A 14,030-nucleotide genomic window follows, 5' to 3' on the forward strand; every position below is an offset into this window, starting at 1 on the left:
AGAATTCACGAAATATATTTTTTTATGGTAACTTGTTTTTATAATTGTTATTTTTTGTGCAACCAATTCTTTCATGCATTTGGTTGCATAAAGTATCCTTATAAAAGAAAAATGTTTTGTTTGTACATTTGATATTTTGTTGTTGTGTATGAAAAAGTCATTAGGACCATTCTTTTGTTGTTGGTTGATTATTTATTTATTAATAAGATGTAATAGATAAATAACTATTTTTTTCATTTTTTTTTTAATTTTATGTAATAAAGTAGTTAAACTATTTGTATTCTTTTTTTTTAAATGTGACAAGTTGAAGAAATGACAACTTTGAAGACGCCTTAACAACTTGAGACTATGCTCCCAACCTTGAGCTTCTACACTTGTTTTTTTTCTTACGCTTAATTATAGCGTTAATGGTTTAAGTGTCACCACCTCTACACACATGCAACCTTGAATTTCTTTTTGCATGAAAAAGTTCTTTTGGCAAGTGGGAGCTTGATTACCTTTCAAAAATATCTCTTATGTCCCTTACACTACTAGAAAAACAACATTTTACGACGCGCAATGCGTGTCGTAAAACGCTCAGACGACAGGCAAATGCTTGTCAAGGAGGGCCCTGTTATAACAAAAGACGACACGCTTTTGTGCGACGTTTATTTACGACATGCATTTACGGCGTGCAATTACGATACACATTTACGACGCTCATTTACGACATGAAATGCATATCAAGGAAGCCCCTGTCATAAAGAAAGTCGACAGGCATTAGCGTGTCGTAACCTTACGACGTGAGTTTAGGACACGCATTGCGTATCATTAAAGTCAATGTAGTAAATGGAAGACGACACGCATTTGCGTGTCATAACTTAAATGTTTTTAATATATATATATATATATATATATATATATATATATATATATATATATATATATATATATATATATATGATAGAATTACTAAATTTCAATTTAAACAAGACACTGAAATTATCATAATACAAAATAAAATACCATTTATAAGAACAATAATTCATTTCAAAAAAACTATCATATGTCAAATACAAATAATCATTCCCATACTATTTGTTATAAAAAAAAAAAACAAAACACGACATTAAAAGGAACTCGTGAGTAAGTTATATATTTGATAGAATTACTAATTTTCAAATTAAACAAGACACTGAAATTATCATAATACAAAATAAAATACCATTTATAAGAACAATAATTCATTTCAAAAAAATATCATATGTCAAATACAAATAATCATTCCCATACTATTTATTATAAAAAAACAAAACACAACATTAAAAGGAACTCGTGAGTAATTTCTCCTTGGGTAGTCTCCGTGGAAGTGTTATGCCTTGCAACTTCACCCATCACATAAGGAGCATCAACTTCATGGATACATTCAAGTTTCTCTTCAGAGCATCGACAAGAAAAACGGTGAGTTTTGGATTTTAGAAGTTGCTTATATCTATAAGAAGTTACATATATGAAGTTTTAGAAACTTGGTGGAAAGAACTTGTAAAAACTATGTAGGCAGGTGATTTATTGACCAAAACCTATAAAAATCTTGAAAATTATGCAAATGGACTTGCAAGATCGATAGTCATGAGTGTGTTAAAACAAACATACATGATGATTACGATCTGGACTCCAACATGAATTTTTCGGTCAGCTGCCACATAGGGACCTGTAATGCCACTCGTAGCATTAGATTGGACAAGATTCTACTTCTGAAGGTTTTACCATGACAGGTTGACCAAGAAGTAAATGACGCAAAATGGCAGTTGGCTTTGGCACAGACATTGCATCATAAAATTCAATATACCTGAAGAGAATACAAAATGGAAATTAGTAAAATTATGATTTTTGAGACATCAAAACAAATAAAATAGAATAAAGACACATTTTACATACTAGATGTGTGTGTGTGTGTATGGTGCAGTTTGGAGTCAAAACTGTAAACAACACCACATGTGCGGTTTGAGATAATTAAAAACGGCAAATTGGTAATAGTAAAAAAGAACTAAAAACAATGTCCAAAACAACATCAAATTTCGTTAACAATTTTATAGAAATTAAAATCAGCCAAAACAACTTAAAACTATTTGTGCTTTTAAAATATGTACTCCTTATTACTCATGGGTTCCACTTTAGCAATAAAACTTGAAAACCGAGTAATTGAATGAGAAGGTTGAGAGTAATCGATATTTTAACCTTTTAGATAATTCATTTTTTTAAGGAATATGTCAAGATAGCTTATCGGTCTAAATTTTTCCATATAAATATCAAGATTATAACATATGTCAATATTGCCAGCGATAAAGAGTAAGCATTGCCATCTACCAATTACCTTTCCTGTTTTTGAGAAGAACTCATTAACATCATATTCAGTTCATTAGCAACTGCAAATAACAGACTGAAACCAAATACAGTGGTTAATATTAGTTTTTATGGAACAAAATAATCTAATAAAGTCAAAATGATGAAAGTCCTACAAAAAATATACCTGGTAAGAAAAAACAGTCATTTGGTGTCTTTCTGGACTAGGCTCCACTTGTTTTTTATCTTTCAATCTCCTACAATATACACAACCTATAGTAAGGTCTTGTAAACACACTTACCCAATGCAATCCTTTATTTTCCTTATGGTGTTGTAAGAAAAACTAACTCATCAAGTTCCACTTGTTTCGAACCAAAAAACATCATAGCAAAAAATTGAATTCTCATTTTGTCTACCATAAACACAAAAAAACAATAGTATGCACAATATATAAGATTTCCATTAACCCTTTAACCGAATTGCCCCTTCATCAAAACTCAAAAATGTTGGTTGAATGGAAACTCAATCTTGAAATCTTTATGTCATTCAGAATATGAGCAACATCCAAAACCTTCCCAATAATACCAAGAAATTCCAGAACTGAGAAAATGATCACAAGAATTCCGAAAATACCGTTTTCTCAAAAAACTATTACATTGAGCAGTATTTATAAAAAGCCACCACTCTTTTTTATTTTCCTTTCTCCAAAAACAAAACCTAGAATAGTAAATTAAGATTCTTCTTCTGAAACTATGACCGAAATGCCCTTATTTATTTAACCACCAAATTCAAATAAAAGAAAGCCCAAAATTAGTGTTAAAGCATAATAAAAAGGAAATGTAGTGACCAATTAACATCAATAGGAACCAAGAATGCTCAAGAAAAAAATTACAATCCATGATATGCCCAAAATACCCTTTGGTCAAAAACGCATAACAATCACAGAATTTAGCAATCCTTATCCCCTATAATTCGAAAACCTCCATGTCAAAATACTAGCTTTAATCCAGGAGGTATTGGGTTCAATCCAAGGTAAATACTAACATGGTCATTCAAAAAAAATTATCCCACATAAATTTCTTTTTTGCCAAGAATGATGAAAATGCCCCTTAAGCCATTTTTTGAATAACCGGTCCTTATTAGTCACATACCACATTCTCCATAGCTCTGATCATAACAAATCCATCTAGCTTTTATTAACAACTTTTTTTCAAAAACCAAAAAATCCTTATCTTTTTGTTACTCTTTTTGTTAATAGAGAAGTAAAACTTCCGAATTTTATGTCTCTCATAACAAAAAAACCTACCAATTAGCATTCCAATTTAAATCAAAAATGATTTTTATCCGCATAAGAATAATCAATATTTTTAACTGGAATATTCCAGTTTTTGCAAATTGCCACATTTAGATTTAAATAACACAACTTGAGGCCCTGAACCTATAATCCTTAAAACTTATGAAAAGATGTAGATATTAATATATAAAAAATTACCATCACTAAGCATCCCCATTATACAAAACATAAAATCAGAAAAAGAGAGGGTTTATGGTGTGTGCATGCGATCGAAAAACAGTAAGAACAATAAAAGGAGAAAAATAGTTGGGTGTTTTAGACGTAAACCATACCTATAATGGAGGCTTCTGTAAACGGTAGTAGGATTAAAAAGAAAATCCAATCCTTTACCTACATAGATTAAAACTATCTGGAGAGAAAAATCAGACAAGGGTTATTATCAAATGAATGGAATTTTAGACGTAAACCATACCCATTGTGGTGAATAGGGAAATCACGAGAGCTTGAAGGCGTTGATTAGATCTACAATCAAGAGAAGTCGCAGTCGTCGATCGACACTGCAATTGAGAGGATGTGCAGTCGTCAATCGAATCAGCGAGCACCTTAAGGGCACCTTGCATATCCTTAACTTCAAATCCCATAAAAACCCAAAAATTTGAAACCCATATGCAAAAAGAAATGGGTGGGCCTTCAATATTGGTGATACAAACAAGAAGTATGACATACCGTCAATTTCAGTGTATGATGATCATAACAAAGGATAAAGTTCAATCATGACTCAAAACAAAGGACAAAAAAGGAAAAATTGAAACAACTGATGATCGATTTTTGCAGAAATTAGCAAATAATAGCCCGATTTCAACCATGAATCGGTGATTTCAGCGTATTTCAGGAGCAAAAAAGGAAAAACAGAAGAACAATTCATACCTGAAGCGACAATGGAGTCAGAGGTGTGGGTTGATGGCGCCTGAAATGCAAATTTGGAGAGCCGATGTGGAGAAGTGAAGCACCAGAGGTTTGAGAATTCCAGAGAGAAGAAAAGGAACGAGAAAGAAGGGGTTTTCAGCTGGTGGAAACAAGGTGGGGTTTTCAACTTTTGGGGATTTCATTCTTGTTATTAATTAAAGGATAAAACACGTGTGTTCCATTAAAATTTATAAAACGACATGCTCAAATGACACACATGTTATTATTGGTGCCCTCAGTGTTTTATTTATTTATTTATTAGACACTAAATTTAGGGCGCGCAAAAATTTGTGACATAAATCCTTGAATATTTGGAAGAGATGACATTATTTATAGGGCACACACTTTTGTGTGTCCTAAATCACTGTGTGTCGTTAATAGCGTGTCATTAAAGGTCTGTTTTCTAGTAGTGTTAGGAATGTCCTAATAATTCTTGTGTTGGCTCACAAAAACTATAAGTAGTTATGGCTTGGTTTATACACTTTTTGATGCATGTGTGTGATGTTTATTTTTATGTTGTTTTATATATAAAAATGGTTTTTACATATCAAATAACATTTTATCATAAAATAAAATCACTTGGAGTTTAAGAAATAAAAACTTTAATGATAACACAAGATGTTTATAAATGAGTTTTTGTTAAAACGTTTTAAAATAGTTAAAATTGAGTTTTTATTTAAAATAGTTTTTATTGTAAAAATTTTAATCACCAACTTTAAAATATTTAAAATGGTTTGAAATGAGTTTTAAAATATATCTAAACTCAATGTCTTTCATGATAGATAAGAGTTTTATTAAAAAGACAATTGTTTATTGCATTATAAGGTCGAATCAATATACTAGTTATTATTTACATTGAAACTTAAGATATGATATTAGTTTTTTAAACTTAATGCAACATGTTGATATTATGCTTTATGTATGCCAAATGTGATTTAAAGCATAATTATCATCACCTAAGTTTTGGTTTAACAAAATATGACTTTTTATCATAAGATGCATAAAATTGAATATATAAAATACAACTCGTTTCCTTTTCTACAAATTCATTAAGTCATTAGACTTTTATTATTAAAAGGAGGTTTAAAATTGTGATTTTAGAATTCATCCAAAACTTCAAGTCTTAAGTATAAAAATTAAATTTTATTAAAAGACTATAAGCGGTTCTTAAAGCGTTCTACGACTAAAATCTAAATATAAAATATTGGTTTATAATTGATCGCGATTAATGGTTATTAAAATGAAGTTTTATTTGATCCTAAAGAAACTTATACAAGTGATATGATTTTTTTACAGAAGGTACATGAATTGTTGGATGAATGCAATATTCATGAGATCATGTGTTTATAACTATATTTATGAAACATATATAAAACATTTTCTTAAAATGCAAGTCAATGTCATCCGTTTGAAAAACACTCGAATGTCGTTTGTACGGTCTTGGTGGCATAGGGTCACATGGTCATTAGGATTTTTTATTATGATGTACGACGTGGATTTGTGTTTACCAGTGCCAAATGGGCCACCTAGTCACTAGTTAGTTACAATGCTACAAGTTGTTTCAAGTAAGAAGATTTGATCGAGAATCATGTGTGATAAAGTTCTCCTAAGCATGAGAGGATTGAGGAATAGATGGAATAAAATATGCCAAGTTAAAAAATAGTTGTTTAGGATCCCATTAACTAGGAATTACATATTTTATGCAATTGGTAAACGCTACCTAACAAGTTAGATTAAGTGGATGGGATAAAGGTCACCTAACCATTTACTTCTTTCGTAACTTGGATCCCAGACTTTAATAAATTATCGTTTCAGAAATAATAAAAGTTATTAATTTTTAAAGATTGATTATTGAAAATACTAAAAGAAATTCTGTTAAATTTTGTATGTGGCTGCTAATACTCATACGCCCATGTACAACATCTCTCTTGTTAGTTTTCAAGAGATAGTAACACTTGATGGTTATAATTTCTATAAATGGTATGATATCTTGAGATTTTTCCTCAAGGACATACAAAGTTTATATATACTAAAAGATCATATTCCTAAACAACCTCTGCCAACCAGTTAGTTTGATCATGATGTTTTAATGGAAGCATTATTGTGATGATGTTGATGTGTCTCACATATTCTTGGATAATTGTGAAACATATCAGATGTTACATCAATTAAAGCAAATATCCATAATTCAGTTAAGGGAAATACAATATAAACCCAAGAAATCAAGAAAGGACCAAAATGATCAGTGTTCGTTCTATTGTCAAGAAACAAGACACTGAAAGAGGATCTGCTCCTCTAATCTCACCAAGTTGAGGATGTCTAGCATTACTAGGACTTTAGATATCTATGTGATAGAACTATTTATTTTTCCACAACTCACTTGAGTATGATATATTACGTGTGACACTAATAGTTGATATTATGTGCAGATGATGGGAAGAAATAAGGAACTGATTACGAACGATTGTAAGATATAACAAGAGTTGTTATTGATAGTAATGGAGCTTTTAATTACTAAACAGTTTGTATTTAAACAATATATGTTTTTGTACTTATTCTTATAGGAACATTTAACAGTTGAGAATTTTGAATAAATCTATATTCACTTATCATTTAATGAATGTTCACATTCATGTTCAGAAACGACGTATTTTGTGTTAGGAATATTTTCTCATAATGTCATTTATGAAGTAATCTATATGCTTTTCATTAAATTCATAGTTCTAGTGATAACATCTATATAATAAAATGATATTTGATTTGAATTTATCTATCCCGTTATCATCATATATATATATATATATACATACATATATATATATATATATATATATATATATATATATATATAAACATGAAACACATATACTAATTTCAAAAGATGGAATTTTTGAGGCAAATGAGACAGATTCATTTGATATATGTGAATCCTATTTATATGGGAAGACGATTCACATTTGTGTTTATCTATTAGTAGTTATAGAGCGTATGACATGATAAAGAATTATACATTGTGGTGTATGTAATCTTTTCAATCCATGAATAGTTTTGTTGATAGGTACTTAGTCAATTTCACTGATGACTTTTATTTGTTGTTGTTGGAAGTTTTGATTTTCTAAATTGTTTCATAGTGAAGATTGAAATACAACTCAATGAGACCATCATTAACCACTTAGTTGTGATAAAGAAAATAAGCTTTAAACGACGTCTTCTTGGAACATCTTAGTAATTGTGGAATCGTTCACAACTCATTTCGTCAAAGAACACTCACTCATCATTAGTACGGTTCTTGTGAAACATGATTACCTCGTCGCTTGGATTTGTCTTATGATATTCGAGGTAGCTTTCATATTATCTGGTGGGATAGGGTCACCTAACCACTAGTTAAATGTTGATAATACATATTTTTGAAGAGGATAAAACACACCTTACAGTGTGTGATATGATGTTTTTTAAAGAACTCTTTCCTTTATATATTATTGGAGTTATGCTCACCGCAACAAATATGTATTGGATATATATTTCCAACCCAACAAGTAGATTAAGTACTTTTATTAAACTAAGGATGAAAATTTCTATCCTTATCTAAAAGGGTATGGAGTTGTGAAACTTATGTTAAGCAATAAGCTTAACTCACTCTAGCATCTACTGGTTGTATTTATATAAACTATACTAAATGATTGTTTAGGGTGAATTTTCTACAATCTCATTGAGTGCATTACAAAATACAAATACTTAGATAGTTCTTTTTCTTAGTAGGAGCAATATGGAACTTTAAGAGCTAAAGAAACATAAACTACATGCATCATAGCTTGTAAGTAATAAGTTTTTCAACACTTGTTGAACTTGGTCAATTGTTGATCAGAAACATATAGAACACATAGAGATGCATTTAAGTATAATAATCAAGTATAAACTTAATTAAACTTTCTCAATGCAGTACGACTAAAAAGTGTAAGTGATTTTTCCAAGGAGAAAACATACATGGACAAAAATCTCTCCAAATTTAAGCCAACATTTTAATGCAATAATCTTATTTCTTATAAGATATTTCATAGTGTGATTCCTTTATAAATAAAGTTGACTCTTGTATTTTCTATAAAGCTATGGGAGCACAATAACATTCCTAGTCTTGTATGTGATCGAAATACTAATTCTTGGAATTAAGATCTAATTAGATAGATCATCGTAACTTAAAAGATTAAGTAGAATTGCATTAATTGCCAATGATCTTAGAGAGCTTAAGATGTAAGATTCTAAGAGTGTTTATCTTGTCAATACAAATTACATGATCTTGAGCATGGCTCAGATTTCTATTACGATGGTTGAACTAGATAATAGGATTATAGTGCATATGATGCTACAATTGGATTAATCATATATGTCATGATTATGCATGAAAGCCAAATAAATCGCGTGCATGGAGCATGGCAAATAAATACATGTATAATATGAGAATAAGTCATAGGACCTATAGGAGCATTCTGAAGTACTTACGAAGAACTAGAGAAATATGCTGGATTAGATGTCTAAGCCCATAACTATTATTGGTATGTATTCGACCCGAGAATAGCATGGTCTATTTGGGTTGCACTTCACCAGAACAATTTATATGAATAGTCTTTTGAGAATAATATGTTTATGATTTATATTAATATATTTTAAGTTCTAATATATTAATATGAAATCATAGTATTTAATTAGTATTTATCAACAATTAATTTAGTGATCAAAAGGAACTAATTAAATATGGACCCTTATATATATATATATATATATATATATATATATATATATATATATATATATATATATATATATATATATATATATGGAATGGGCCAAGTTCATTTAGGTTGGGCTAAGCTTGCATGGATAGTCCATGAAGTTTTTAACCTATGGATCCTATGGAAATGAAAGGTCATGGGTATTATGTTTTACATTAATGTAACCCTAATCCTACGTACTATATAAAGAGGTCTTTGGCACATGAAATGGCACTAGTGTGTGAGAAAACAATAGTGGGCCAATTTCTAGTGTGCTTACTATTCTCTCAAGTTTTCCAAGGTGTTTTGGTGAGTTGTGAATCCACTTGAGGCTTCCACACTATTGGGGTTAAGCTCTTAAAGTTCAAGACTTCAAGCTTCATCAAAAGGTATGTTATCTAACTAGGCTTTTGTAGTACAGTTGCTTCATATTGTGCTAGTTAGGATAAAACATTGTAATATTGAATATTTGCATGTATAATAGAGAAAACATAGATCCAAGGTTTATAGGGTTGCATGTACACCATAGGAGTGTTAGAATGCTCAAAACCTATCAGTGGTATCAGAGTCTATGCTTGTTTTCAATTATACTTGATGCTACATATTTTTCCAAAGTTGAAATTCTACCATTTTTTGCACCTGACTGCTCACCACGATGTGGCAGCCTTTTCCACAACGTGGTGATGCCCCTGTATGCAAAATTTTGGGGTTTTACTTGGTATTGGATAAGGATCATTACCCTAAGTTGTTTTTTGAACTTGTAAACCTGTTTTGATGTGGTAATGTTCATGCTAATCCAATTTCAAAGATAATTGTCAATAGATTCTTGTTTTGTATTACTTTAATGGTTAGGCTAATTTCATGAAAATTGTTTGATTTGAATTATCATGTTCTTATGAGTTGTTTTAGATTAATAGAAAAGTTATGTGATAATATGTTTTCAATCCAAATTGATCTAAAAGTTGTTAATAATATGTGTTTTTGTAACTTGTCCTCAAGTTATATGAAAAGTCACATTTATGATTATTAAAACTCATAAGATTTCCATAAGTTATAAAAAATGAAGAGTCTCATTTTGTAAATGCTTTAAAGTCTTCCATAACTTGTCCTCAAGTTATGGAACTTGACGAGTTTATTATTATTATTATTATTATTATTATTATTATTATTATTATTATTATTATTATTATTATTATTATTATTATTATTATTATTATTATTATTATTATTTTTAAAAATTACTTTAAACACATAAGTTATGGAATAGAAAAGTTTTTGAATTATTCAAAACTTTCCCTCAGGTTTTGGAATTTGTAAGGCTTCACACACACTTTAATTCCAAACCCTATAATTTTATAAGTTAAAGTTCAACCCTTATACTTGTAAACCTGTTTTGATGTGGTAATGTTCATGCTAATCCAATTTCAAAATAAAATACCATTTATAAGAACAGAAATTCATTTCAAAAAAATATCATATGTCAAATACAAATAATCATTCCCATACTATTTGTTATAAAAAAAACAAAACACGACATTAAAAGGAACTCGTGAGTAAGTTATATATTTGATAGAATTACTAATTTTCAAATTAAACAAGACACTGAAATTATCATAATACAAAATAAAATACCATTTATAAGAACAATAATTCATTTCAAAAAAATATCATATGTCAAATACAAATAATCATTCCCATACTATTTATTATAAAAAAACAAAACACAACATTAAAAGGAACTCGTGAGTAATTTCTCCTTGGGTAGTCTCCGTGGAAGTGTTATGCCTTGCAACTTCACCCATCACATAAGGAGCATCAACTTCATGGATACATTCAAGTTTCTCTTCAGAGAATCGACAAGAAAAACGGTGAGTTTTGGATTTTAGAAGTTGCTTATATCTATAAGAAGTTACATATATGAAGTTTTAGAAACTTGGTGGAAAGAACTTGTAAAAACTATGTAGGCAGGTGATTTATTGACCAAAACCTATAAAAATCTTGAAAATTATGCAAATGGACTTGCAAGATCGATAGTCATGAGTGAGTTAAAACAAACATACATGATGATTACGATCTGGACTCCAACATGAAATTTTCGGTCAGCTGCCACATAGGGACCTGTAATGCCACTTGTAGCATTAGATTGGACAAGATTCTACTTCTGAAGGTTTTACCATGACAGGTTGACCAAGAAGTAAATGACGCAAAATGGCAGTTGGCTTTGGCACAGACATTGCATCATAAAATTCAATATACCTGAAGAGAATACAAAATGGAAATTAGTAAATTTATGATTTTTGAGACATCAAAACAAATAAAATAGAATAAAGACACATTTTACATACTAGATGTGTGTGTGTGTGTATGGTGCAGTTTGGAGTCAAAACTGTAAACAACACCACATGTGCGGTTTGAGATAATTAAAAACGGCAAATCGGTAATAGTAAAAAAGAACTAAAAACAATGTCCAAAACAACATCAAATTTCGTTAACAATTTTATAGAAATTAAAATCAGCCAAAACAACTTAAAACTATTTGTGCTTTTAAAATATGTACTCCTTATTTACTCATGGGTTCCACTTTAGCAATAAAACTTGAAAACCGAGTAATTGAATGAGAAGGTTGAGAGTAATCGATATTTTAACCTTTTAGATAATTCATTTTTTTAAGGAATATGTCAAGATAGCTTATCGCTCTAAATTTTTCCATATAAATATCAAGATTATAACATAGGTCAATATTGCCAGCGATAAAGAGTAAGCATTGCCATCTACCAATTACCTTTCCTGTTTTTGAGAAGAACTCATTAACATCATATTCAGTTCATTAGCATCTGCAAATAACAGACTGAAACCAAATACAGTGGTTAATATTAGTTTTTATGGAACAAAATAATCTAATAAAGTCAAAATTATGAAAGTCCTACAAAAAATATACCTGGTAAGAAAAAACAGTCATTTGGTGTCTTTCTGGACTAGGCTCCACTTGTTTTTTATCTTTCAATCTCCTACAATATACACAACCTATAGTAAGGTCTTGTAAACACACTTACCCAATGCAATCCTTTATTTTCCTTATGGTGTTGTAAGAAAAACTAACTCATCAAGTTCCACTTGTTTCGAACCAAAAAACATCATAGCAAAAAATTGAATTCTCATTTTGTCTACCATAAACACAAAAAAACAATAGTATGCACAATATATAAGATTTCCATTAACCCTTTAACCGAATTGCCCCTTCATCAAAACTCAAAAATGTTGGTTGAATGGAAACTCAATCTTGAAATCTTTATGTCATTCAGAATATGAGCAACATCCAAAACCTTCCCAATAATACCAAGAAATTCCAGAACTGAGAAAATGATCACAAGAATTCCGAAAATACCGTTTTCTCAAAAAACTATTACATTGAGCAGTATTTATAAAAAGCCACCACTCTTTTTTATTTTCCTTTCTCCAAAAACAAAACCTAGAATAGTAAATTAAGATTCTTCTTCTGAAACTATGACCGAAATGCCCTTATTTATTTAACCACCAAATTCAAATAAAAGAAAGCCCAAAATTAGTGTTAAAGCATAATAAAAAGGAAATGTAGTGACCAATTAACATCAATAGGAACCAAGAATGCTCAAGAAAAAAATTACAATCCATGATATGCCCAAAATACCCTTTGGTCAAAAACGCATAACAATCACAGAATTTAGCAATCCTTATCCCCTATAATTCGAAAACCTCCATGTCAAAATACTAGCTTTAATCCAGGAGGTATTGGGTTCAATCCAAGGTAAATACTAACATGGTCATTCAAAAAAAATTATCCCACATAAATTTCTTTTTTGCCAAGAATGATGAAAATGCCCCTTAAGCCATTTTTTGAATAACCGGTCCTTATTAGTCACATACCACATTCTCCATAGCTCTGATCATAACAAATCCATCTAGCTTTTATTAACAACTTTTTTTCAAAAACCAAAAAATCCTTATCTTTTTGTTACTCTTTTTGTTAATAGAGAAGTAAAACTTCCGAATTTTATGTCTCTCATAACAAAAAAACCTACCAATTAGCATTCCAATTTAAATCAAAAATGATTTTTATCCGCATAAGAATAATCAATATTTTTAACTGGAATATTCCAGTTTTTGCAAATTGCCACATTTAGATTTAAATAACACAACTTGAGGCCCTGAACCTATAATCCTTAAAACTTATGAAAAGATGTAGATATTAATATATAAAAAATTACCATCACTAAGCATCCCCATTATACAAAACATAAAATCAGAAAAAGAGAGGGTTTATGGTGTGTGCATGTGATCGAAAAACAGTAAGAACAATAAAAGGAGAAAAATAGTTGGGTGTTTTAGACGTAAACCATACCTATAATGGAGGCTTCTGTAAACGGTAGTAGGATTAAAAAGAAAATCCAATCCTTTACCTACATAGATTAAAACTATCTGGAGAGAAAAATCAGACAAGGGTTATTATCAAATGAATGGAATTTTAGACGTAAACCATACCCATTGTGGTGAATAGGGAAATCACGAGAGCTTGAAGGCGTTGATTAGATCTACAATCAAGAGAAGTCGCAGTCGTCGATCGACACTGCAATTGAGAGGATGTGCAGTCGTCAATCGAATCAGCGAGCACCTTAAGGGCACCTTGCATATCCTTAACTTCAAA

Source organism: Lactuca sativa, chromosome 6, assembly GCF_002870075.4.
Source record: "Lactuca sativa cultivar Salinas chromosome 6, Lsat_Salinas_v11, whole genome shotgun sequence".
Taxonomy (NCBI): domain Eukaryota; kingdom Viridiplantae; phylum Streptophyta; class Magnoliopsida; order Asterales; family Asteraceae; genus Lactuca; species Lactuca sativa.